This window comes from Odocoileus virginianus, unplaced genomic scaffold, assembly GCF_023699985.2.
Source record: "Odocoileus virginianus isolate 20LAN1187 ecotype Illinois unplaced genomic scaffold, Ovbor_1.2 Unplaced_Contig_5, whole genome shotgun sequence".
In the NCBI taxonomy this organism is placed as follows: domain Eukaryota; kingdom Metazoa; phylum Chordata; class Mammalia; order Artiodactyla; family Cervidae; genus Odocoileus; species Odocoileus virginianus.
The window spans coordinates 911,471-935,043 of NW_027224322.1; the positions used below are offsets into that span (position 1 = coordinate 911,471).

The window sequence follows — 23,573 nt, forward strand, 5'->3', positions numbered from 1 at the left end:
TGGGGGAGGGGCACCTGGATGATGCTGGGGGCTCCGAGGCAGGAGGCTGTGTGCCTTGCTCGTCCTTCTCTTCACCAACATTCACTGAGCTCCTCAGCGTCTGTGTGACAGTCGGCAAAGAGGACACATCAATGAGAACCTTGTGGAGCATAAACTCTAGCAGGAGAGACCACCCATGATGTCTTGAATGTGATGATCCTTGTGCACAATCATGGACTTCCTGGTGGCTGAGATGGTAAAGCGTCTGCCTGCAATGCAGGAGACCCGGGTTCAATCCCTGGGTCGGGAAGATCCCCTGGAGAAGGGGATGGCAACCCACTCCAGTATTCTTGCCTGGAGAATCCCATGGACAGAGGAGCCTGGTGGGTTCCTATCCAGGGGGTCTCAAAGAGTCAGACACATCTGAGCAATTAACACACAATCCCACGACTCAGCCTTCACCACGTCCTAGCGCTCTGCTTTATGGGGCTGTGGACACAGCTGAGATTCAGTTCAGGAAGGACAGCCTGTCCTTGGAGTCTCAGGTGAGAACCCTGGAGGCTGCAGCTTCAGTGACCGCCACGATGTCATGGCTGGGAAAGACCCCTGGGGCTCCTGCCTGGCTCTGTGGGTCTCTGGCCCCCAACACCGTTTTGCCTCGTTTCTGAACGTTTTCCAGTCTGACCTTCTCTCCACCTCGGTGCACATCCGCCCTTCTCGCCTCCCCTTCCTCACCAGGCTCAAGACCATGGAGAGCTGGTCGCCCCCTCTGGGGCTGGCCCAGGCCCCCCGGGTGTGCAAGGGGCGCACTGGAGCCACACAGAGCTCAACACAAGGTGTGTCCTGGGAGCGCATGGACAACGAGGGCCCCTTCCAGCTGGAGAGCCGTCAGGTCCCAGGAACCAGTGGGCCTGGGGCCCTCATGCCAATCCCAGGCCGGGGGAGACCCAGTTAGGAGAACAGCTCATTCATTTTTCCTCTCCCTCTTCTGGCAAATTTCATCACCAAAGGTCTAGTTGGAGATATTAGGATTTGCTCATGAGTGCAGGTATTTCTGGAACACTGAGTGCAAAGAAGAATGAAATCCATCCTGGGAGGGCACCCAGAAGACCTGAAGTCACTGATCGAGTAGGTGAGTTCATGGCTCCATCAGCTGGGGAATGCGCCGGAACTGAGAGGTCACCTAACATCACACCTCTTGCCCTCATTTAGGAGAAAAGGGTGCCTGCTTGTAACTGGGGCTGCTTTCATTCTCAGTCTGTCAGGCAATGGAGGAATCTCATCACAGACAATTACTAGTATTATAATCCATGCGTGCTAAGTCACTTCAGTTGTGTCCAACTCTTTGTGACCCCACGGACTATAGCCCACCAGGCTCCTCTGTCCATGGGATTCTCCAGGCAGGAATACTGGAGTGGGTAGCCATTCTCTTCTCCAGGGGATCTTCCCAACCCAGGGATCGAACCTGCATCTCTTACGTCTCCTGCACTGGCAGGCAGGTTCTTTACCACTGTGCCACCTGGGAAGCCATAATCCATGAACCCAGTGCCACTGCCGGCGGAACAGGGCACATGTGTAGCCTCTCAGAGCATTTCCGCAGAAGGAAGCCTCTCCCTGGGATTGTGCAGAACCAACACATGTCTCCCTGAGAGCTGGGGAGAGAGTTCAAGTGTGGTGCGGAGGTAAGTTTTCAATCAGGTTCCCTGGATCCAAGATGAGTCTGCAATGCTGCAGGAAAGCCTAATCCCATCATTTTGGTTCTTCTCCAAACACGATTCATCCTCTGATCATCTGCACTTTGATGAAAGGAGAAAAGCAAACTCAGTTTTTTAATTCACTGCAATTCATGTATCCATCATTCCAGAACCCGAGTCCTGTTCCACTGTGGCTTTTCTCTCAGCAATGGCTTTCTTTGGAGTCCTATTTTTGTATGGTCATCAGAGTTCATTTTCCCCTAAACTTTCCTAACGCTCAAGTCAATCTTTCTTTCCTTCTCCGGAAAATCCAGCCATCTCGAAGCTCCCAGAAAAACAAGAGCTGCCTGACCTTCCCAAGAAGCAGGGTTCAGTGCCATGCCTTTAAAAGTAGGGTTCACCCCTGGGGCACAGGAAGTGGTGCTGAGTTCAGCTGAGCCAGGCGGATAGGAGCGGAGCATGGAGTTTAGTGTAGGCGCCTCTGCCAACTGGCTGGGACATGCACACGGCACCTGACACAGGCGGGCTGGAGGTTTCCCTTTGGCAAGCACCTACTGTGTGCTTGGCCCTAAGTAAGCACCTACTGTGTGCTGGGTCCTAAGTAAGCACCTACTGTGTGCTGGGCCCTAGAGACACGGAGTCAAGAAGAACAGTCCCTCTCAGAGGATGGAGGCTCTTGGCTGGGGCTCTTCTGACTCCAGGGGATGCTGGCCGACATCTGGCTGTCCCGACCTGAGGGCACTGGCCTCTGCTAGGTGGAGGCTTGGGATGCTGCTAGATGTCCTTCCACGCACAGTTCAGCCCCACAACCCGGAATGACCTGACCCCAGATGACGATACAGCCGAGGAAGAGAAACCCAGGACAGACAGAAGAGCCTTGAAATTCAGTGTGATGAGGGCTTCAGTTACAGGGTGAACCCGGGAGACCGAGGGACTCGCCCCTCATTTACTCTGAGGTTTAGTTATTGGGTCACATTTGCTGTGACCCCCATGACGCCCTAGGTCCTCGCCCATCTGTCAGGGCTGCATGGGTGGGTCTGAACTCAGCTCAGCTTAAACAAGGACTCGACACCTCCCCCAGCATCTCCATCCAAGGGTCAGCCACCAGAGTGCACGTGGCTAAAGACACCACGCTCCCCTGTGTCTCCACTGAGTCGTTTAAACCTACACCGGCCTTGGGAGACGTGCCTATTTTCCCCCCTTCCTTCCTTTTCAAATGGTAACTTTTAGTGTATTAACTTAAAATAATTTTTATTTCATAGTTTTAGCTCAGATTTAAAGCTTTGGTTTCTTAGAACAGTTTCCAGTTCACAGCAGTGGTGAGGGGGCGGCACAGAGATGTCTTACACACCCTGTGCTTCCTCCTCATGCACAGGCAGGCCCTCCCCCGTTGTCGACGTGTCCCTCCAGAGGGCACCTCTGCCACAGCTGATGGACCTACACTCACACACCACCATCACCCTGGGTCTACGGCTTCCCCTCCTGCTCACTGTTTGTGTTGTACCTGCCACGGGTTTGGACAAACGTGTAATGACACGCGTCTAGCGTTACGGTGAGTGCAGGACAGTTTCACTGCCCTGAGATCCTCTGTGCTCTGTACATCATCCCTCCCCCAGCCTCTGGCCACCCCTCATTTTCTTACTGTCTCTGTGGTTTGTCCTTTTCCAGAATGTCATACAGTTGAAATCATACAGCATATATGAAAATGATCCTTTTTCAAATTGGCTTCTTTCACTTAGTAATGTGCATTTAAATTTTCTTTATGTCTTTTTGCGGTTTGAAGCCTCATTTCTTTTCAGTGCCGAGTAGTATTCCACTGTCTGGATGGACCTCAGTTTACTTTTCCACCCACCCACTGAGGGACATCTTGGTCGCATCCAGGTTTGGGCCACGAGGCATGGCGTTGCTGTGAATATCAGTGTGTAGGTATTTGGGTGAAACTAAGTTCTTACTCTTTTAGGACTCCCTTCTCTCTTTCTTTCTTTCTTTCTTTTTTCCTCTCTTTCTCTTTCTTACTTTCTTCTCCAGGCTTATCTTGTATATTTCCTGCCCAAGTCCTAGAATCAGCCATTTTTCTAAGGAGTCTGGTCCCTTTCATGGGAGAATGGTATCAGAAACAAAGATCTGGGTGCTTCCTGTGTTTTTTGCATGAGGGGATCTTGCTTTTTAAGTCAAAGCACAGGCATCACTTTGCCGACAAAGGTCCATATAGTCAAAGCTATGGATTTTCCCAATAGTCAAATATGGATGTGAGAGTTCGGCCAGAAAGCAGGCTGAGTGCCAAAGAACTAATGGTTTCAAATCATGGTGTTCGGGAAGTCTCTTGAGAGTTCCTTGGATAGCAGGAAAATCAAACCAGTCAATCCTAAAGGAAACCAACCCTGAATATTTCATTGGAAAGACTGATGCTGAAGCTGAAGCTCCAATATTTTGGCCACCTGATGGGAAGAGCTGACTCATTGGAAAAGACTCTGATGCTGGGAAAGATTGAAAGCAAAAGGAGAAGGGGGTGGCAGAGGATGAGATGGATAGATAGCATCACCAACTCAATGGACATGAATGTGAGCAAACTCAGGAAGATTGTGAAGGACAGGGAAGCCTGGGGTGCTGCAGTCCATGGGGCTCACTGAGCTACTGGAGAACAAACAACGATGGGCAGAGCAAGGATGTGTATATGTCCTAACCCAGGTATACACACGCGTACAAATACTTCTCTGTGTAGCCATCTGTACCTGTATTAGGTTAACACAAGTTCTACTGATTCTCTAACTATAACCCAGTACCTCATGGGTCATTTTACTCTCCTCTCCTTGCTGAGATAAAAATTTCAACTCCAGCAGTGAGAACGTGGCTTCCACCATCTCTTTACTCAACCATTCAGTTCCTGCAGATTGAGTAAGGAGTATCAAAATAGCCACATCCTAATGGGGCACGTTTTACTGAGCATGGTGCTTTTATCCAGTTCCTTTTTTCTTGTTCTTTTTTTTATTGGAGGATGAGAGTGAAAAAGCTGGCTTACAGCTCAACATTCAGAAAACTAAGATCATGGCATCCAGTCCCATCACTTCATGGCAAATAGATGGGGAAACAATGGAAACAGTGTCAGACTTCAATTTTTGGGTTCCAAAATCACTGCAGATAGTGATTGCAGCCATGAAATTAAAAGATGCTTACTCCTTGGAAGGAAAGTTATGACCAACCTAGATAGCATATTAAAAAGCAGAGACATTACTTTGTCAACAAAGGTCTGTCTAGTCAAGGCTATGGTTTTTCCAGTGGTCATGTATGGATGTGAGAGTTGGACTATAAAGAAAGCTGAGTGCTGAAGAATTGATGCTTTTGAACTGTGGTGTTGGAGAAGACTCTTGAGAGTCCCTTGGACTGCAAGGACGATCCAACCAGTCCATCCTAAAGGAGATCAGTCCTGAGTGTTCATTGGAAGGACTGATGCTGAAGCTGAAGCTCCAATACTTTGGCCACCTGATGGGAAGAACTGACTCATTGGAAAAGACCCTGATGCTGGGAAAGATTGAAGGCAGGAGGAGAAGGGGGTGACAGAGGATGAGATCAGCGGGTGGCATCCCTGACTCAATGGGCATGGGATTGGGTGGACCCCGGGAGCTGGTGATGGGCAGGGAGGCCTGGCGTGCTGCGGTTCATGGGGTCCCAAAGAGCTGCACGTGACTTAGGGGCTGAACAACAATACAAACAGGTGTGCTGCAGCGTCTCTGCTGTTTCAGCCTAAAACTCCCTAATGACAAATGATAGGAGCATCTTTTTATATGCTGATTTTCCATCTGTACATCTGATTTAATGAGGGATCTGTTTAGATTTATTTTGTCTCCTTTAAAATTGAATTTTTTCTGACTTCAAGTTTTAGGTATTCTTTATACATTTTGTTTTGGATGTCTTTCATCAGATGTGTGTTTTGCAAGCTTTTTTCTCTCAATCTGCTGTTTATCTTTTCATTCTGTTAATAACGACTTTGTAATAGCAGAAGTTTTGAAATTTTAATAAAGCCTAATATCAATTTTTCTACCATGAATTGTGCTTTTGGTGTTATATCTAAAAACTCACCACCAAAGTCAATATCACCTAGATTTTTCGCCTATGTAATACTCTAAAAATTTTGTGGTCTTGCATTTTACATATAGCTCTATGATCCACTTTGAGTTAATTTTTGTGAAGTGTATTAGGTCTGTCTGTCTGTCTCTCTCTCTTCTTAGGATGAAAATCATAGACCAAGTTCACTTTGCTTTTGGAGAAGAGAAGAGAGGCATCTCTCTTGTCTTTTATGAAAGTGATCTATTTCATCACAGGCAAGAGGCTTTTGAGCATAGAGTTGTTCATAATATTCCTTTGTCATCCTTTTAAAGTGCAGGCCAGTAGTGACGATCCTTCTTTCATTTCTATTATTAGTATTTTGTGTCTTCTCTCTTTTTTTCTTGGTTAGCCTGGCTAGAGGCTTGTCAAACTTATTGGTCTTTTCAAAGAACCAGATTTTGGTTTTATTGATTTTTCTTTATCAATTTTGTTTTTAAATTTGCTGCCTTCTGCTCTAATTGTTTTAATTTCTTCTAATTGCTTTCAACTTAAAGACAAGACTTTTTGCTTCTTGTGTTTCTCTGGACTTCTCAAGGCGTTCTTCCTTCCTGCATATTTTTTCATTCTTTTCATAAAGAACATGACCTCAGCTGCGTGGAATAAGATGAGACGGCAGGTGTGCGGACAGCTCTCTGGCGTTACCCTACACAGCGGCGTTTGGAAGAGCAGACCTTCCTCCTGACTTGTGTTACTTCGTTATGTTATCATTGGAGCTGAAACATCGGAAGCAAGGCTGAAATGCTGTGTATGCCTCCGAACACCCCATGCTCATCAAGTGGTTCTTTCACAGGGCCCCTTTCAGCAGCAACATCTCTCGGTGTGATCCTGTGGAGTAAAGCGCCCTCAGCACAGCTCCACTTCCCGCTGTCCAGGGGAAGAAGGGGGCCCCCGCTCCGAGAGCAGCAGGACCCCCTCCTGACCTCCCCCCTGCAGGTCAGCCCTGCTTGAGTGTCACTTGGCAGCCGAGAGTAGGAAAACCAAACCCCTTATTTTGTGGCCCTGCCGTTTTTGTTGGAGATTTACTGCATGTCGGTTTCTCGTGATAGTGGGGGTGATTTGGAGGACACCTCAAGGACTGTGAAAGGACTCATTGTTCAAAGTCTAAGTAAGCAACCACAGCCGTTTCTTCCTCTCTGCAGACCTTGTTGTTCAGTAGCTCAGTTGTGTCTGACTCTGCGACCCCATGGACTGTGGCACGTCAGGCTTCCCTGTCCTTCACTGTCTCCTGGAGTTTGCTCAGACTCATGTCCACTGAGTGGTGATGCCATCCAACCATCTCATCCTCTGTTTCCCCCTTTCCTCCTGCCTTCAATCTTTTCCAGCATCAGGATCTTTTCCAGTGAGTCAGTTCTTCACATCAGGTGGCCAAAGTATTGGAGCTTCAGCTTCAGCATCAGTCCTTCCAATGAATATTCAGGACTGATTTCCTTTAGGATGGACTGGTTGGATCTCCTTGCAGTCCAAGGGACTCTCAAGAGTCTTCTCCAACACCACAGTTCAAAAGCATCAATTCTTCGTCGCTCAGTCTTCTTTACGGTCTAACTCTCACATCTATACATGACCACTGGAAGAACCATAGCTTTGAATATAAGAACCTTTGTTGGCAAAGTAATGGCTCTGCCTTTTAATATGCCATCTAGGTTTGTCATAGCTTTTCTTCCATGGTGCAAGCGTCTAAATTTCATGGCTGGAGTCACTGTCTGCAGTGATTTTGGAGCCCAAGAAAATAAAGTCTGCAGACCTATCTTGTTTTAAATATATGAGGTTGCCTGCATTGACTACAGGAACTTCTAGAACAAATTGGGTGATGCTGGGCAATGTGTATTGTGGGACATCACCTCTGTGGTCTTATCAGCCAAACCCAGTTAAGCACAAGTTGAGGGTGGTTCTGGAGACAGAGCCCTCAGGGCGGGGGGAACTCTCAGGTCTTCTTGCTTTAACCCGTTATGGTGATTAGACACAGAACAAGGGGGCTCGGTGCTTGGTAAATATTTCTGAGTGGATAATCTAATGGGTGTGTGGAGAATCCCAGACCCTTAGACTTCCTGCAACCCCTCACTTTATAGATCAGATTCTTCTGAGGACTGAGGACAGAGCTAGAAAGAGACCCCTGTCTCCAGACCCTCTTCCATGGGTGTCTCTCTCTCTCTATCCAAGGCAGGGGCGTGGGACGAGAGGGCTGTCCAACTGGAAGAGCAGTAGGCTCGAGGAACTGGAAGGAGGGGAATCTTCAGCCATCACAAGATCGCAGCACCTTCTGTACCAGAAGGAACAGGGTCCAGGCACCCAGCACTGTGGATGTGGTCAGCTGTGGACTCGCACTGACCCATCCACTCGGGAACGTGGCTCATCTGGCGGCAGGGCTGAGCAGACAGACGAGACCGTGGAACACAGCAGAATTAGCCAGCCTCAAAATGACATCACCGGCCTGGGTTCCATCAACCAATATGAACAGGTATCACAGTCAGGCAGAAACAATACAGTGGGGTGGAACTCCATGCTGGACAGAGGGGGACACTGAGGCCCAGGCAGAATGACCCGTCCTGGGTCGCGCAGCAGAGCCAGCCCAGAACCCGTTTAGCTCAGCCTGGCCTCGTCGACACCAGGCACCCAGGATCCACACGGCCCTACTCCGGTGGCCGGCACAGCCCTCAGGGGGTTCTGGGTATCCATCCTGTGTCCCAAGCCCCCCAAAATGTGGTGACTTACCGGGGCAAGCCGGCAGGGTCTCTCGGGGTGTCAGGGCCCAGCCGGGCAGTTCCCACTGGGAGGCGAAGCTGGAGCCAAATCAGATGGAAGTCCCACCCACCACCCAGGAGGGAACCTGCCACCCTGCCCTCCGCCCCCAGGCAGGTTGCCTTGGAAACACCTGGATCTGGGAGCCAGGAGCCCGGCTGAGAGTCCTGACACTTGCCTGGCCCCATATTCACCTGGGGCTTCAGATATTCATCTGAAACTGGAGACGGGACCCAGCAGAGACCCCTCTGGGGACATTTGGTGAGTCCACACCAGGCAGTGCGCTAATGGTTCATGCAGACCCAGCCTCCAGCTCTTTAGACGCCACTGAAGGTGTCTTCCAAGGGGACTGAAAAGGCTGTGGGGTGTGTGACCAGACTGTTGCTGATGGCCAAGAAAAACCTGCCCCTGAAGCCTCAGGTGCGTGAGTGGGTCCCTCCATGTCCGCGGCGGGAAGCGGGGACTGGGGGGGACGCTCGGGGAGCAGACACAGGGCCCGGGCTTCTGACTAATGTGCAGAGCAGAGAAGCTAGCTGGCTTGCATTGGGATAGGTGTTAATGATTTCCTCAACTGCCCGGGGGGAGGCTGAGGAGCCCGAAACCCAGGCCTCGCAGATAAATGGCTCGGGGTGGTGTTAAGTCCTGTATTTAAGACTGATTAATGGGCTGCAGGAGAGGAACACTGGCTAATGCAAAGTGCAGGTGGCTGCTGGCGGGTCGGTGGCCGCGGGGCCACACAGGACATCCAGGAATAAACCAAGGAGCCGGCAGACAGGTCCTGCCTGTCTGTAACCTCCCGCCTCCATCTGAGCGAGAGGAGACCATCATCGGTGCTGCTCATTCAAGAAGACTTCAGTGGGCACCCACGATGTGCCATGTGTCCTGGACTCCTAGAAGGTCACAGGCTGCTGAGCTGAAAACTCCGATGAAACTGCCTTGTAATTACAAGGTGCTTTTCTCCAGATATGTCAGAGGATTTTGGAGACTGGCACAACCTGAACACAGCTGGTCAAAGCGTTTCCAGAAGGGTCCTTGTCACGGAGCCAAGGGCACTGGCCAGCCTTTCCCTCCTCCGGCGGGGCACCCATGGGTCCAGCGTCCACGGCCCTCTCTCGGACCCCAGAGCCCTGACCTGTGAGCGTCTTGAGTCCTGAGCCAACACTCACAGCCCTGTCTGCTGACCACACTCCTTCTGCACTGTCCTCACGCCTGACCCCCATTCCCTTCTGCCACCGCCCGCTGCGGGGGTCTTCTCGGCCCCCTCCCCTGTGGCAGGGTAGTAGCCCAGTGGGCTCCCTGCTCCCAGTGCTTCAGGTGCTCCCGCGCCTCCTCCATGGTGCTCCCTGGCTCTCCGGCCCCTGGCTCTGAGTCCCACCATCCTGCGCTGCCCACCTCCTTCCTGCCCACGCAGACCATGGTCCCACCTGAATGCAGCTGCGTCCTGGTGCTTGGCACTCCCCCGGGGCTCTCCCCAGGCTGCCCGCCATCCCCTCCGCCATCAGAGGCCTTGTACCTCCACACCTCCTCCACCACGGGGCTCCGTCTGCCTGGGGTTCTGCTCAAGGACTTCGGTTCCCTGGATGCATGCCTCATCCTTGGGGTGCACCCTTGGCTGAGCCTGGTTATGGGAGGGTGGGAGTGCCCACAAGAGCCCGCGGATGGCAGTCCCAGGAGTGAGGGAGGAGACAGGAGCCGAAACATGCTGGCTCTTTCTTCATTCGGATTCTGTGGGTGCAGTCAAGGCACTCGCTGGCTGAGGGGTCAGGTCCGTGGTTGGTGGTCTTTCTAAGGGGCCGGGGGAGCACGCCTGCTTCCTCTGTTCTAAACGAGCCCAGACAGTGACCATGACAGGGGCTTCCCAGTTCCCGGGGCTGGTTATGTGTCCTCATGTGATACAGTGTCCAGGGGAGGAAGCAACTGGTTCTCTCTGTACAGATGGTCCAACTGAGTCACCAGATTGTGGGTGGCCTGCGCCGGCCACGGTTTGGAGCTGCAGCAGCTGGACACCAGGGCGCACGTTCACAGCCACCGCGCAGGTGCCAGGCGGGCTGAGATGCACGGGTGGGTCAGGGCTGGGGCCAGCTCTGCAGACCCCGTCTCTGGGGCATCCCTTCCACCGCTGCCTGGCCGGGTGTGTGGGAGTCTGCCCTCCTCCGCCCCTTCCACAGCCCATGGCTGTCGAGTGCCCTCCCAGATTCCGCTCCCCTCTGAGCGGGCTCATCCCGCCTGCCCGGCCCAGCTGTGCCCTCCCTGTCCCCAAGTCCAGTCCCATCTGCTGACCTGTGCCCCACCCAGGGGCCCTGCTGACCCCTCTGAACCCAGATGCGACCTCCCTGCTCTCCCCTCCTTCCCAGCTCCTGAGGGTGGGCGGCCCTTCTCGCGGCCAGGCCGACGCCCCTCACCCCCCACCATGTACTGTGCCCGCAGCTGAGTCCCGCTCTCCGCTCCTTGCTCCATGGGCAGCGCTTCCCGCCTCTCGGATCCCAGGCTGGCCCTCGTCTCCCTGAACCTTCCTCAGCTCCGACGCCTGGCGGAGGTCCCTGCTCGGCCCCCACCTCGCCTGGCACTCCTGCGCAAGGACACACCCACCACCGTGCTCTGTCCCCAGGAGGCCTCACACGTGTCCCCACGTGTCCCCCTCTGAACTCTGGGCTCCCAGGGGTGGGACCTGTCTCTCTCTGGAGGGGTCTGCATGCTGGGTGGAGAGAGCCCGTGCCCTGCCTGCCCCCAGGGAGAGGCCCGGTGCACACGTGGGACCTCCGTGCTCTCCCCTGGCGGCTTTCTTGATGTAAGTCCATGAGCAGCCTGTGCACCAGCCACGCGGGGTGAGCTCGGAGCCGTGCAGGTGCAGGGGGCCAGGGCCCTTCCTGACCGTGGGAGCGGTGTTCTGAGCCCAGAGCCCAGTGAGAGGGCATCACATCTGAGATGTGACCTGCACCCTGGAGCCAGTGGTCCGCCTTCCTTGGGAGTCCTGATGCTCCCACTGTCCCCTGTGAGCTCCCCAAGGGCCAGATCTTGAGGGGCCGGGGCAGGGGTTCTTGACCAGGTTCTGCTCTGCTTGGCCGCCAGCAGGGTCTGCAGGACAAGGCGGGGGGTGAGTCAACATGTGAGCTGGTTTATCTTCAGCCAGTGCCTCTGATCCGTAGCAGGGGGGCAGGGGCACAGAGCACTGAGCTGCCAGCTGAGGGGCCGGATTCCACCAGCAGGTGTAGCTCCATCTCTCTGAGCCTCAGTCTCTCTATCTCAGACAGGGATGCTCATCCGGACTCTGTCCCTCGGTGGTGGTTTGAGGATCAGCTGACACCAGAAGCGCTGGTGCAGCAGCATCCTGGGAGCACCAAGGTCAGGAGCAACCTGGAGGCCAAGGTCACAACAGCCGAGGGCAGGAGCATGGGCCCTGCTGCCCTGGCAAGTCTGCAGTTGGGTAGCAACGTACCTGGAGGGTGTCCCAGCTGCTGGGGGTGATACCCGATGGAGGCATCTTGTCCCCATTCATGACTCTCCAAGCATGACTGTCTGCTCTTCGCCTCCTAAACATACCTCTTTCACTGACCGTCCTTGGTTAGATCTTGTACATGATGCTGCAGGCAAAATAAAAGTGCCACAGAACCAAAAATGTGAGGCAGAGAGCATCCCGCCTCCTGGTCGTCCTGGAGGCAAGAATTGGTTCCACTTGATGGCCTGGCCCCGAGCGCTGGCACAGACCCCCACCCGGCTGCTGCTCTGGTCCACGTGTGAATGTCGGCCGCCCGCAGAGCAGTCACCCCGAGTCACTCCGTAAATCTGCACAGCAACCCGGCGAGCTGGGAGGGGCCGGCAGGTTTACGAGGTGCCGTCTCTCTGATTAACGGGGCTGGAGGCTGGGCAGGAGGGAGCAGCCGGGGGAGAGAGGAACAGCACTGCTTGCTGAGGGGCTCATTAGATGCTGTTCATCAGAGGGGAGCAAGAGGAAGGCATCGGGGCTGAAAAGAATTTTTCTCAATTTTATGGTTGAACAGGTATATTTGTTAAGTTTGGGGTTATTAGAAATGCACTCATGTGAGAAGAAATTAAAAGATGCTTTCTCCTTGGAAGAAAAGCTATGGCAAACCAAAACGCATATTAAAAAGCAGAGACATTACTTTGCCAACAAAGGTCCATATAGTCAAAGCTATGGTTTTTCCAGTGGTCATGTATGGATGTGAGAGTTGGACTATAAAGAAAGCTGAGCGCCGAAGAATTGATGCTTTTGAACTGTGATGTTGGAGAAGACTCTTGAGAGTCCCTTGGACTGCAAGGAGATCCAACCAGTCCATCCTAAAGGAAATCAGTTCTGAATATTCATTGGAAGAACTGATGCTGAAGCTGAAGCTCCAATACTTTGGCCACCTGATGTGAAGAGCTGACTCATTGGAAAAGACCCTGATGCTGGGAAAGATTGAAGGCAGGAGGAGAAGGGGGAAACAGAGGATGAGATGGTTGGATGGCATCACTGACTCAATGGACATGAATTTGAACAAACTCTGGGAGATAGTGAAGGGCAGGGAAGCCTGGCGTGCTGCAGTCTGTGGGGTCACAAAGAGTCAAACATAATTTAGTGACTGAACAACAGCAACAAGACCATGTTATTTCACCAAATTCAATTAAGTTACAAATCAATAACACAAAGATACTGTATCTATGAACCTGTGACTGATGCTAGCCCAAACTTGCTGATAGGTGGGTCTGGCAAGTTGAGGAGCCCAGATTCTACCATCGCATCTACTGATGGTCTAGAGGAAGCTGGGACAGCAGTCAGGTCTTCTCCACAAATGCTATGAATTTATTTATTTATCAGTCAGATATTCTCAAATTAAAAATGCTGCTATGTTGCCTTTTTATTCTTTTATGGTTCCCAGGCCCTCCCTACGTGCCGGAACTCAGACTTGAAGTCACCCTGGAGCCTGGGCGCAATCACCCCAACCCGTTTCCATCTGGACCCCCTCCCTGGGGCTGGAGGTCCCAGCAGGCTGTTCCGAGGCAGTCAGTGGGGAGCAGCTGGGCCCCTCTCTAAGGAGAATTATTCCCAGGCTCCTGCCACCTGATCCCCCCAGAAACCAGCACGCCCCACCTCCACTCAGGCCTGGAGGCAAAACAACTGTGTGGCAAGGTTTCCTGCTCCCAAGCTTCAGTTTATCAGGGATTTATTGGAGATGCATGGCGTGAGCCTCCGCCCAACAGCACAGTGAGTGGCTGCAAGAACCATTTAAAACATCTGCTGTGAACAGAAGAGAATCCTGATGAGTAGCCTGCATCTTCCTGGTCTGGGCAGGGTGGGGAGGGACCACAAGCGCCCACCACCCATCCCCTGGTTCCTTTGCATTTTGATTATTTGCTGGTTGCATTCCGAGTTTTACCAAAACGTGTGCATCCTGACGTGTATTAGTTAGGGTTCTCCAGGGAAACACACCCATAGCACACGCAGGTGTCTAAGGAGATTTGTGAGGGGAGGTGGTATCATGTGATTATGTTGGCAGAGAAATCCTGTGACCCACCACGTGCAGGCTTGAGAACCAGAAGAGCAGGTGGTTCAACCAAATCCACGTGCTAAGGCCTGAGAACTGCAGGGGCCGCTGGTGTGAACCCTGGAGTCTGAGGGCCTGAGAACCAGGAGCTCCCATGTCCTAGGGCAGGAGAAGACGGATGACCAGCTCAAGGGCAGAACAAGAATTCACCTTTCCTCTGCCTCACTGGTCTCCTTGAGCCCCCAGGGGACTAGATGTTGCCCGCCCGAGTTACTTGGTCTACAGATTCAAAGGTAATCTCTTCCAGAAGTAATCTCACAGAAACACCCAGAAATGATGTCTGACTGCCTGTCTGGGCTAAGCTGATGCATACAGTTGACCATCCATGACAGTTCATTCATTCAGCCTTTCCTGAGAGCCTGTCAATGCCTGGTTCTAGAAAGACAGAGATGAAGAAACAGGGCTTCTTCTTCCTGAGTTTGTGGACAGACCAAGGGACCAGGAGAGATAGAAATGGGGGGAATGGTCAGCCATGAGAAGCACCACTCCAGGGCCTGGCAGACTGTGAGGGTTGACTTCACCTGGTGTGTGTATACGTGCACATGTGTGTGCATGTTCACACCTCAGCTGTTACAGATTTTGCATAATTGGTGACATTCGTGGGGGGATCCCGCAGGGTGACTAGCAGTTTTCTAGACCACAAATGAGAAGAACTTGTTGCAAAGAAAGAAGAACTAAGGAGAAAGATGAAAACCTGGTTTTACAATGATACATGTTTCAACCATTGATTCATCAGCCTGAGACCAGCAAGGACATCTGTGTCAATCTACCTAGGGTCTGCAGAAGTGCTCCTAACAGAATTTTGTATTTATTTTATTTTGATTTACATACTTACTTTTGGCTGCACCATGCAGTTGGTGGAATCTTCGTTCCCCAAAAGAGACTGAAGCTGGGCCCCAGCTGTCAGAGCACTGAGTCCTCAGGTAGCCAGTCAGTTCAGTCACTCAGTTGTGTCCAGCTCTTTGCGACCCCATGGACTGCAGCACGCCAGGCTTCCCTGTCCATCACCAACTCCTGGAGCTTGCTCAAACTCATGCTCATCCAACCATCTCATCCTCTGTCATTCCTTTCTCCTCCTGCCTTCAATCTTTCCCAGCATCAGGGTCTTTCCCAATGAGTCAGTTCTTCCCATCAGGTGGCCAAAGTATTGGAACTTCAGCTTCAGCATCAGTCCTTCCAATAAATATTCAAGGTTGATTTCCTTTAGGATGGACTGGTTGGATCTCCTTGCAGTCCAAGGGACTCTCAAGAGTCTTCTCCAATACCACAGTTCAAAAGCATCAATTCTTCGGCTTTCTTTATAGTCCAACTTTCACATCCATACATGACGTCTGGAAAAACCATAGCTTTGACTAGATAGACTTTTGTTGAAAAAGTAATGTCTCTGCTTTTTAATATGCTGCCTAGGTTGGTCATAGCTTTTCTTCCAAGGAGCAAGCATCTTTTAATTTCATGGCTGCAGTCACCATCTGCAGTGATTTTGGAGCCCAAGAAAATAAAATTTCGTCATTGTTTGTTTTTTCCCCATCTATTACCATGAAGTGATGGAACTGGATGCCATGATCTTAATTTTTTGAATGTTGAGTTTTAAGCCAGTTTTTTCACTCTCCTCTTTCACTTTCATCAAGAGGCTCTCTAGTTCCTCTTCACTTTCTGCCATAAGGGTGGTGTCATCTGCATATCTGAGGTTATTGATATTTCTCCTGGCAGTCTTGATTCCAGCTTGTGCTTCATCCAGCTGGGCATTTTGCATAATGTACTCTGCATGTTAAGTTAAATAAGCAGGTTGACAATATATAGCCTTGATGTACTCCTTTCCCAATTTGGAACCAGTTTGTTGTTCCATGCCCAGTTCTAACTGTTGCTTCTTGACCTGCATACAGATTTCTCAGGAGGCAGATAAGGTGGTCTGGTATTCCCATCTCTTGAAGAATTTTCCACAGTTTGTTGTGATCCACACAGTCAAAGGCTTTGGCATAGTCAATAAAGTAGAAGTAGATGTTTTTCCTGGAACTCTCTTGCTTTTCCTGTGATCCAGCGAATGCTGGCAATTTGATCTGTGTCTTAACCACTAGTGAAAGTGAAAGTGTTAGTTGCTCAGTCGTGTCTGATTCTTTGCTACTCCATGGACTGGTAACCCGCTAAACTCCTCTGTCTATGGGATTTTCCAGGCAAGAGACTAGAGTGGGTTGTCATTTCCTATTCCAGAAGATCTCCCCAAGCCAGGAATCGAACCCGGCTCTCCTGCATTGCAGGCAGATTCCTTACTGTCTGAGCCACAGGGAAGATGAAAGAGATATGGTTTCCACTGTAGAGTCGGGAAGGTCCCCTGGAGGAGGGCATGGCAATGCACTCCGGTATTCTTGCCTGGAGAACCCCTAAAGCACTAGAGCACCAGGGAATACCCTCTGTAGCAGCGTTTGAAAATATTGCCTTTAATTTTTTTGGATCGACTAGATGGCCAGCTTAGAACCAACCGAGCCAGGTGATTTGGGCACTAAGTTAGTCCTGTGTTCTTGGCGGAGAGGTGTAGGAGCGTAACTGCTCACAGTAAAGAGGAAGAACAGCAGTGGTCTGTGACGAAGCGATGCATTAGCATCAGGTGAGAGCCGGCGGAGGCCATGCTTGGAGAGTAAACAGGGGTGGCAGAAGCAGCTTATCACAGAGCTCGTGGACTTGGGTCTGATGAGCCACGGGACCAGGCCCTCACCACAGAGGATGGCATTGTCTTTAGGAGACAGATTAATCTCAGCAAAGCATCATTATTTATTAAGGTGATGCTGTAACTAAGGATCTGTTTCTGCTCTTGTTATGCATATTTCGTTTGCTGTATAAAGGCTACTATAAAGGGTCAATACGTTGGCTTATATTTATGCCTATTCAAGCACCATCATAATAAAAGTAATACAAAAAATGCTGGGCATCCATAAAAATGGTTTTTCCTTAAATGAATCCATATATTCTTCGTTTGAAAAACCTTAATCACTTTATTTTTCTTTTTTAAAAATAATTGCATCAATATACCATAACACTAATATTCCATAACATATTGCTTTTTTCTTATTTTTTTTTAATGTTTAAAACTCTGCTTTTCATTATCAAAAAAAGCCAGGCTGTTCTCTTCTCAGATCCACACTGTAAAACAAAGAACATGACATTCCATTAAATTTAGGTTTTATAAAATGTTGCAGTACAGTTTTTTCTTTAAAGATGATGAAAAACGTGAAAACATCAATGACTTTTTATCAGAGAAATTTCTTTCACCTCGAAAAAAGACTGGAATTAATTTATGGAGCCCTGAACGTACAAGAAGGGGACTGTACTGGCCAAGTTCTTTTTTAAGTAGTAAAATGAAAACCCTCAAAGACAAATTTTTGTCATAGTTCTCATGCTAGCAAAGGTAACCTCACGGGTCCCCACCATCCTTTCTAATTTGGACAAATCACGTAGCTGTCAGGTGAACAATAACTTGTGGTGGGTGTCGGTAAAAACCAGCTCACCCCATGAATTGAGCAGATTTCACTTAGAAGTCATTTCAGCTTTCAAAAGGAGATTGTGTCTCTTTGAAATTCCCTTACAGAAGAAATTCCATCTCTGCTTTTTATTATACTATTGCATTAACTCTTATATGAGGATAAAAAGAAACATATTTTGTTCTTTAAACAATAGAAAAGGGAAATGTTGCTCTCACCCATCTTTCTTTGGGAGAAATTCTAACACATTCACATCCTCAAAGGCATTTTTATTCTGTGGGGGAGATCTGCTGGCCAATTAATGTTAGCCCCTTGGAAAAAGAATAAGTGTGTCTTAAAAACCACCCACACTCTCTCAACTTTATCTTAATAAAGTTACAGACATCATTTAAGACACTTGGGATCCAAATGGACAGAGACAAGGAATGCTGGGGTCGTTTTGTGTTGAATTATCTGGAAGTAGAACATATACGACGGTGATCTAACTGGAATTGAGAAGGTCTTGGCCCTTGTGACGCCTCCTCAGTTTACCAGCCAGCCCCACACGGGTACTGTGGGCCTGTGGGCAGCACAGGGAAGAAGCATCATTCTGCTTTGATTTTGTTGTAAAAGTCAATCCTGAGTATTCAGTATGGGTCCTGATTATTCTTGGGAGAAGAAGCAAGAACTTTTTGAATTAGAAAACTAGTTTTGAATGGAAATATCAGAGAAGGAAACCACAAAGGAAATAGGCTGTGAAGTAAAGCAGAAGATTTAATATTATTCTCAAGTCAGTGTTTTACTGGCAGTGACACTTTTTTGCTTTAATGTGTGGAGCTTTCTGTAATTTTTTATCTTCTGTTCATATCTTGCATGGCCATTGTAAAGTCTAGAAATATTTGTGTTGGACATCCAAAGTACACGCTAAACCATTACTAATGTATTCTCCTTCTTAGTATATTGTTCATTGTAAAATATGTAAAAATATGTCATTCAGTAGATTTTATTCATGCACATTATTGCTGCCTATTTCTGTCCTAGTTGCTTGCTGCCTGTCCGTGTGTATCTATTGTGTGTGTGTGTGTGTGTGTGTGTGTGTGTGTGTGAAATAAGTCAGATCCTCATGGAGTTTATAGAGTGGAGAGACAGAAAGCAAATGCTTGCATATTTAATTAGGTGACAAGCACAATGGATAAAACCAAGACGGGGAAGGGGTGTAAGGAGTTCCCAGGATTTCCTGATAGGACTGCCAGGAAAAACAAGAAACACTGACCTGTGACCTGAGGAGCCGTGTGGATGTCTGATAGAAGACCCTTCTAGAAGGATGGGACACTCGAGGGCTCTGGGTCAGAGGAGATGGCTTTCTGAGGACCGGCAAGGGGGCCACCGTGGCTGTGTGGAGAGGGCTGGGCACAGGACTCAGGCAGGGGGCGCCGGGGCCAGGCGCACGGGGACCCGGCAGGTCACTGTGAGGGCCTCCGTTTTCACCCCCAAATAAGACAGATTTGACAGACGAGTGATGTGACCTGACTCGGTTTTGAAAGAATCATACTGGCTGCTGTGTTGAGACAAGAGTCGAAGAGGCCAAAACTGAGTGGCTTGCGTGTGTCCGTGTGTCTGTGTGTATATGTGTGTGCCTGTGTGTGAGTGTGTATGTGCGCGCCTATGTGTGTGTCTGTGTGTGTGTTCCTGCCTTGTGATTGGACAAGATGTGAGTCAATTCCAGGAGGAAGTCTCCATCTCCCCAGGTATGCAGTGAGTGTTTTAGCTTATAGAGTGATTCTGGGAGAACCTGAGCAAGCCTGCTGTGGACTGTAAGACAGATCACACCCTAAGAGGTCCCAGGATATGTCAGCTCTGCAGCTGAAGGGGAGCTGTACTGACACTTCTTGAAACAGCAGAATTTTCTGTTCTTTTCCTGAGATTAAGACCAGGTGGAATCAAGATTGCTGGGAGAAATATCAATAATCTCAGATATGCAGATGACACTACCCTTATGGCAGAAAGCGTAGAGGAACTGAAGAACTTCTTGATGAATGTGAAAGAGGAGAGTGAAAAAGCTGTCTTGAAACTCAACTTTCAAAAAACTAAGATCATGGCATCTGGTTTCATCACTTCATGGCAAATAGATGGGGAAACAATGGAAACAGTGACAGACTTTATTTTCTTGGGCTCCAAAATCACTGCAGATGGTGACTGCAGCCATGAAATTAAAAGACACTTACTTCTTGGAAGAAAAGCTATGACCAACCTAGACAGCATATTAAAAGACAGAGCCATTACTTTACCAACAAAAGTTCTTATATTCAAAGCTATGGTTTTTCCAGTAGTCAGGTATGGATGTGAGAGACCATAAAGAAAGCTGAGTGCTGAAGAATTGATGCTTCTGAACTGTGGTGCTGGAGAAGACTATTGAGAGTCCCTTGGACTGCAAAGAGATCAAACCAGTCCACCCTAAAGGAAATCAGTCCTGAATATTCACTGGAAAGACTGATGCTGAGGCTGAAGCTCCAATCCTTTGGCCACCTGAGTGAAGAACTGATTGGAAGAGAACTCACTGGAAAATACCCTGATGCTGGGAAAGATTGAAGGTGGGAGGAGAAGGGGACGACAGAGGATGAGATGGTTGGATGGCATCACTGACTCTATGGACATGAGTTTGAGCAAGCTCTGGGAGTTGGTGATGGACAGGGAAGCCTGACGTGCTGCAGTCCATGGGGTCACAAAGAGTCAGACACGACTGAGTGACTGAACTAACATAAGACCAGGTAGTATTGGGGAGTGAGTAGTTGGCAGTGGTTCAGAGTAACCCTCTCAGGATCTGAAGCACCCTTAATAAGGGAAATGGTTCAGATAACTTGTTAGAATCTCTGCTCACAGAGTCCCCTCAATGTAACCACATCTCCCTGTGCTTCCATGGTGGGCAGAGGCTGTGTATGGGGAGGCACCGGGTGTTCTCAGGTCCTGGGTAGAATGGCACTCTTATGCTGTTTTTCAAAGCTATACCCTTATTGCCAGGGGGGTAGAACCAGGAGAAATCTGACTGTCTCCCAAGTGGTTCTGACTGCTTGTGAATTGCATGCTGTTTCCCAGTCTACCGCAAACTGTATTTGTTATCACTTCCTGGCACTAAGAATGTAAGATCATTCTTTGTCACTACTCTCTGCCCTCACCAACAGTGAAGCCTATGTTTGTGCATCTTCACAATGTTCCTCCTGTGAATGTTTGCTGGAAACTAAACTTGGGGAAGAGGTTTAGAATGACTTCTGTATACCTTTCAGTTGAAGGCTGATGACACTTCAGTCCTCTCATTCTGCCCTCTGCCTTGTAGGGGTCACCAGTGGTAAAGCAATGAGCAGGTGCCCTGATCCCACATGAGTGCGCTGGCAGAATGGTGAGCCCCTGACTGATGACTGCCATTATTCCAGCATAGGGGTTGGTTCAGGGTCAGCTCTGCCAAGTGCATCCTTGCTGATGCCAAACCAGTGACAGTCTCTCTAACAAAGCAGATGGTTGAGGTCATTAAAACAACAAGTCATGGATCATCTTTCTATGATTTTGAGCAAGACTTCTTTCATTTGGATTTCTGGAGCCAGTCATGAACCTCTCAGCATTCCCCTTTGGCTGCCCATCTGGGGTGGATCGATGGGACCCCTGGCACACCCTTGTCTGCCCACCTCTTCCGAGAATCAAGCTGCTGTCCAGTCTGGGTGCCCAGGTCTTGCTGCGGGAGAGTAGTGCTGAAGAGGACAGCTCCCTGTGGGCCCCTTTGCAGGATGGCAGCCTCAGGCTTCAGAAGGTGGTGGCCTGCTCCCTCCCGAGGTGCAGAGTCAGCAGCCAGCCTCAGAATGAGGAAGCAGTGTACAACACCACCCCTGCCTTCTATGAGCCGAGTTACCCCATTCCGATCTTTCCACAGGAAATCCACACTCTGCGCTCCCAGGCTGCCTGTGTTGCCTTAATCAGAGACATTCTCATCTCAGATTCTGACCCCAGATCACACATAGACCAGTGTGTGCAAAATGATTGCAAGTTTCAGAAGAATGACACCTGGAAAATGAGTGGGGAGATGCTAGTCCATAAAAATCAGCCAACATCATGTAAACAGAGGCTGCTATGCAGAAATTAAACCATTAAACTAACAATGGAAACAATTTAAACGCATTTCAAAATAATATCCCATGGAGGGGTATACTAATAAATGTTATTAAATGAACATTTAAATCAATGTATTTTATAAATTATTAGAAGACAATTGTAAGTCATCAATTTGAGAGCTGCAACAAAAAACTGGTATTTATTTTTGCTTTTTAATGGACTTTACAAATTTGGATTTGAAAGGTCTTTACAATTCAAACACAAATTGACAGTATATATTTCAGTGTTGATGGTCTTGTGGTTTTCTTCTTTGAATTTTCAACAGTTTTAATGGTGCCAAAATGAATTACATTCATCTACCAAAAATGTATTAGAGTATACAATGGAAATTTTGAGCTGTGTAACAGATGAAAATCTAATTACAGGAGAAGTTATCCAGTGATTATTCTTCCGAAACTCTATACAGAGCCACACAAAGTCATAATTCATTCATTAAATTGTTTGGGGAACCACTGACCAAAATTGCCTGCCCTGGCCAGGTCAAGATAGTAACCACTTGCATGAGTTATCTTAAAACAGGAGGTCCTGGTAAGGATGAGGAACTAACAAGCTACCACCAACCAGAATAATTTGGGGAAAGCCAAAAGGAGTGACGATGCCAGTCCATATATCCAGTCTCCAAGAATCCACCTCGCTGAGCTCCTTCTTGCTGAGCGATGCACGGCCACCAGGAAGGACCCTGAGTTAGAGTGAGTGGCCAGAGACAGCCTGGATACTAACCCCATCACCATAAAACCCCAGACTGAGCCACGGGGCGGAGCAGTCCTCCTGGGTTCCTTACCCTGCTGCTCTCTGCCTGGGTGCCCCTTCCCAATAAAGTCTCTTGCTTTGTCAGCTCATGTGTCCTAGGACAATTCAGTTCTGAGAGTTAGACAAGAGCCCACTCTCTGGCCCTAGAAGGGGTCCCCCTTCCTGTAATACTTCAAGGTCTTTCTTGTGTGTCTACACAACTGAGCATCCATTTTTATATAATTAAGATCATACTGTTATGTTTCTTTGCTCTGTTTAGTCAAACTCCTGTTTTTTCCCCTCTCCAAATCCTTTCTTCCTGCAGCTCTGATTGGAATTGACCCCAGTCTCATTCCCCTACTGCAAGATCCCACCTCAGTGGTCCCTACACCTATAGCCAATTGTCTGCCTTAACACTCTTTAGCAGGAGTCACAGTGGGTTCCTTTCTTCCTTTTCCCACAAATCCTCTGCAAATATATTTCAGTGGACTTCCAACACTACAGGTAGATATTTTCTTTGACCATGGGATCATTTTTTTCTTATATCAAATAAAAAAGGGGCTTCTCTGGTGGCTCAGTGGTAAAGAATCTGCCTGCCAATGCAGGAGACACAGGTTCCATCCCTGATCCAGGAAGACCCCCAATACTCAGAGTAACTAAGCCTGTGCTCCACAACTGCTGAAGCCTGTGTGTTCTAAAGCCTGCCCTTCTCAACAAGAGAAGCTGCGCAGTGAGCAGCCCGCTCCCCACAGCTGGAAGAGTAGCCCCAGCCCCCCGCAGCTAGAGAAGAGCCCCAGTGCAGCCACGGAGACAGACAACCAAAAGTAAAGAGGTAGGCAAACTTACCAAACAAACGGACAAACAGATGGGGCTAAAGACACTGCGCAGGAACAAGATCCCACAGGGGCACAGAGCGTCAGCGGCTCCCTGCTCTGGGAGCCCCCAGGTGGGCTGAGGCTCTGGGGGCTAGAGAACTCCCCGGATTTGGAGGAGACACCGCTGGCTTCCTGTCTGTCAGTTTCCGTTTCTCTCTTGCCCGCAGGATGGGCCTCATGTCCATAGTCACGGTGGGCCTCATGTCACAGTGTCTTCTCTTTGTATTTGTGTACATTAAATGGAAACCCACTCCAGTATTCTTGCCTGGAGAATCCCATGGATGGAGGAGCCTGGTAGGCTAC

At 49.3% G+C, this 23,573-nt stretch overlaps 1 non-coding gene across 1 annotated transcript; it reads left to right on the forward strand.

Moving 5' to 3' along the window:
• Positions 1-217: 217 nt before the first annotated feature.
• On the forward strand, positions 218-290 carry TRNAC-GCA (transfer RNA cysteine (anticodon GCA)). The gene has a single exon. It is a non-coding gene; the product is annotated as a tRNA-Cys (tRNA).
• Positions 291-23,573: the final 23,283 nt, after the last annotated feature.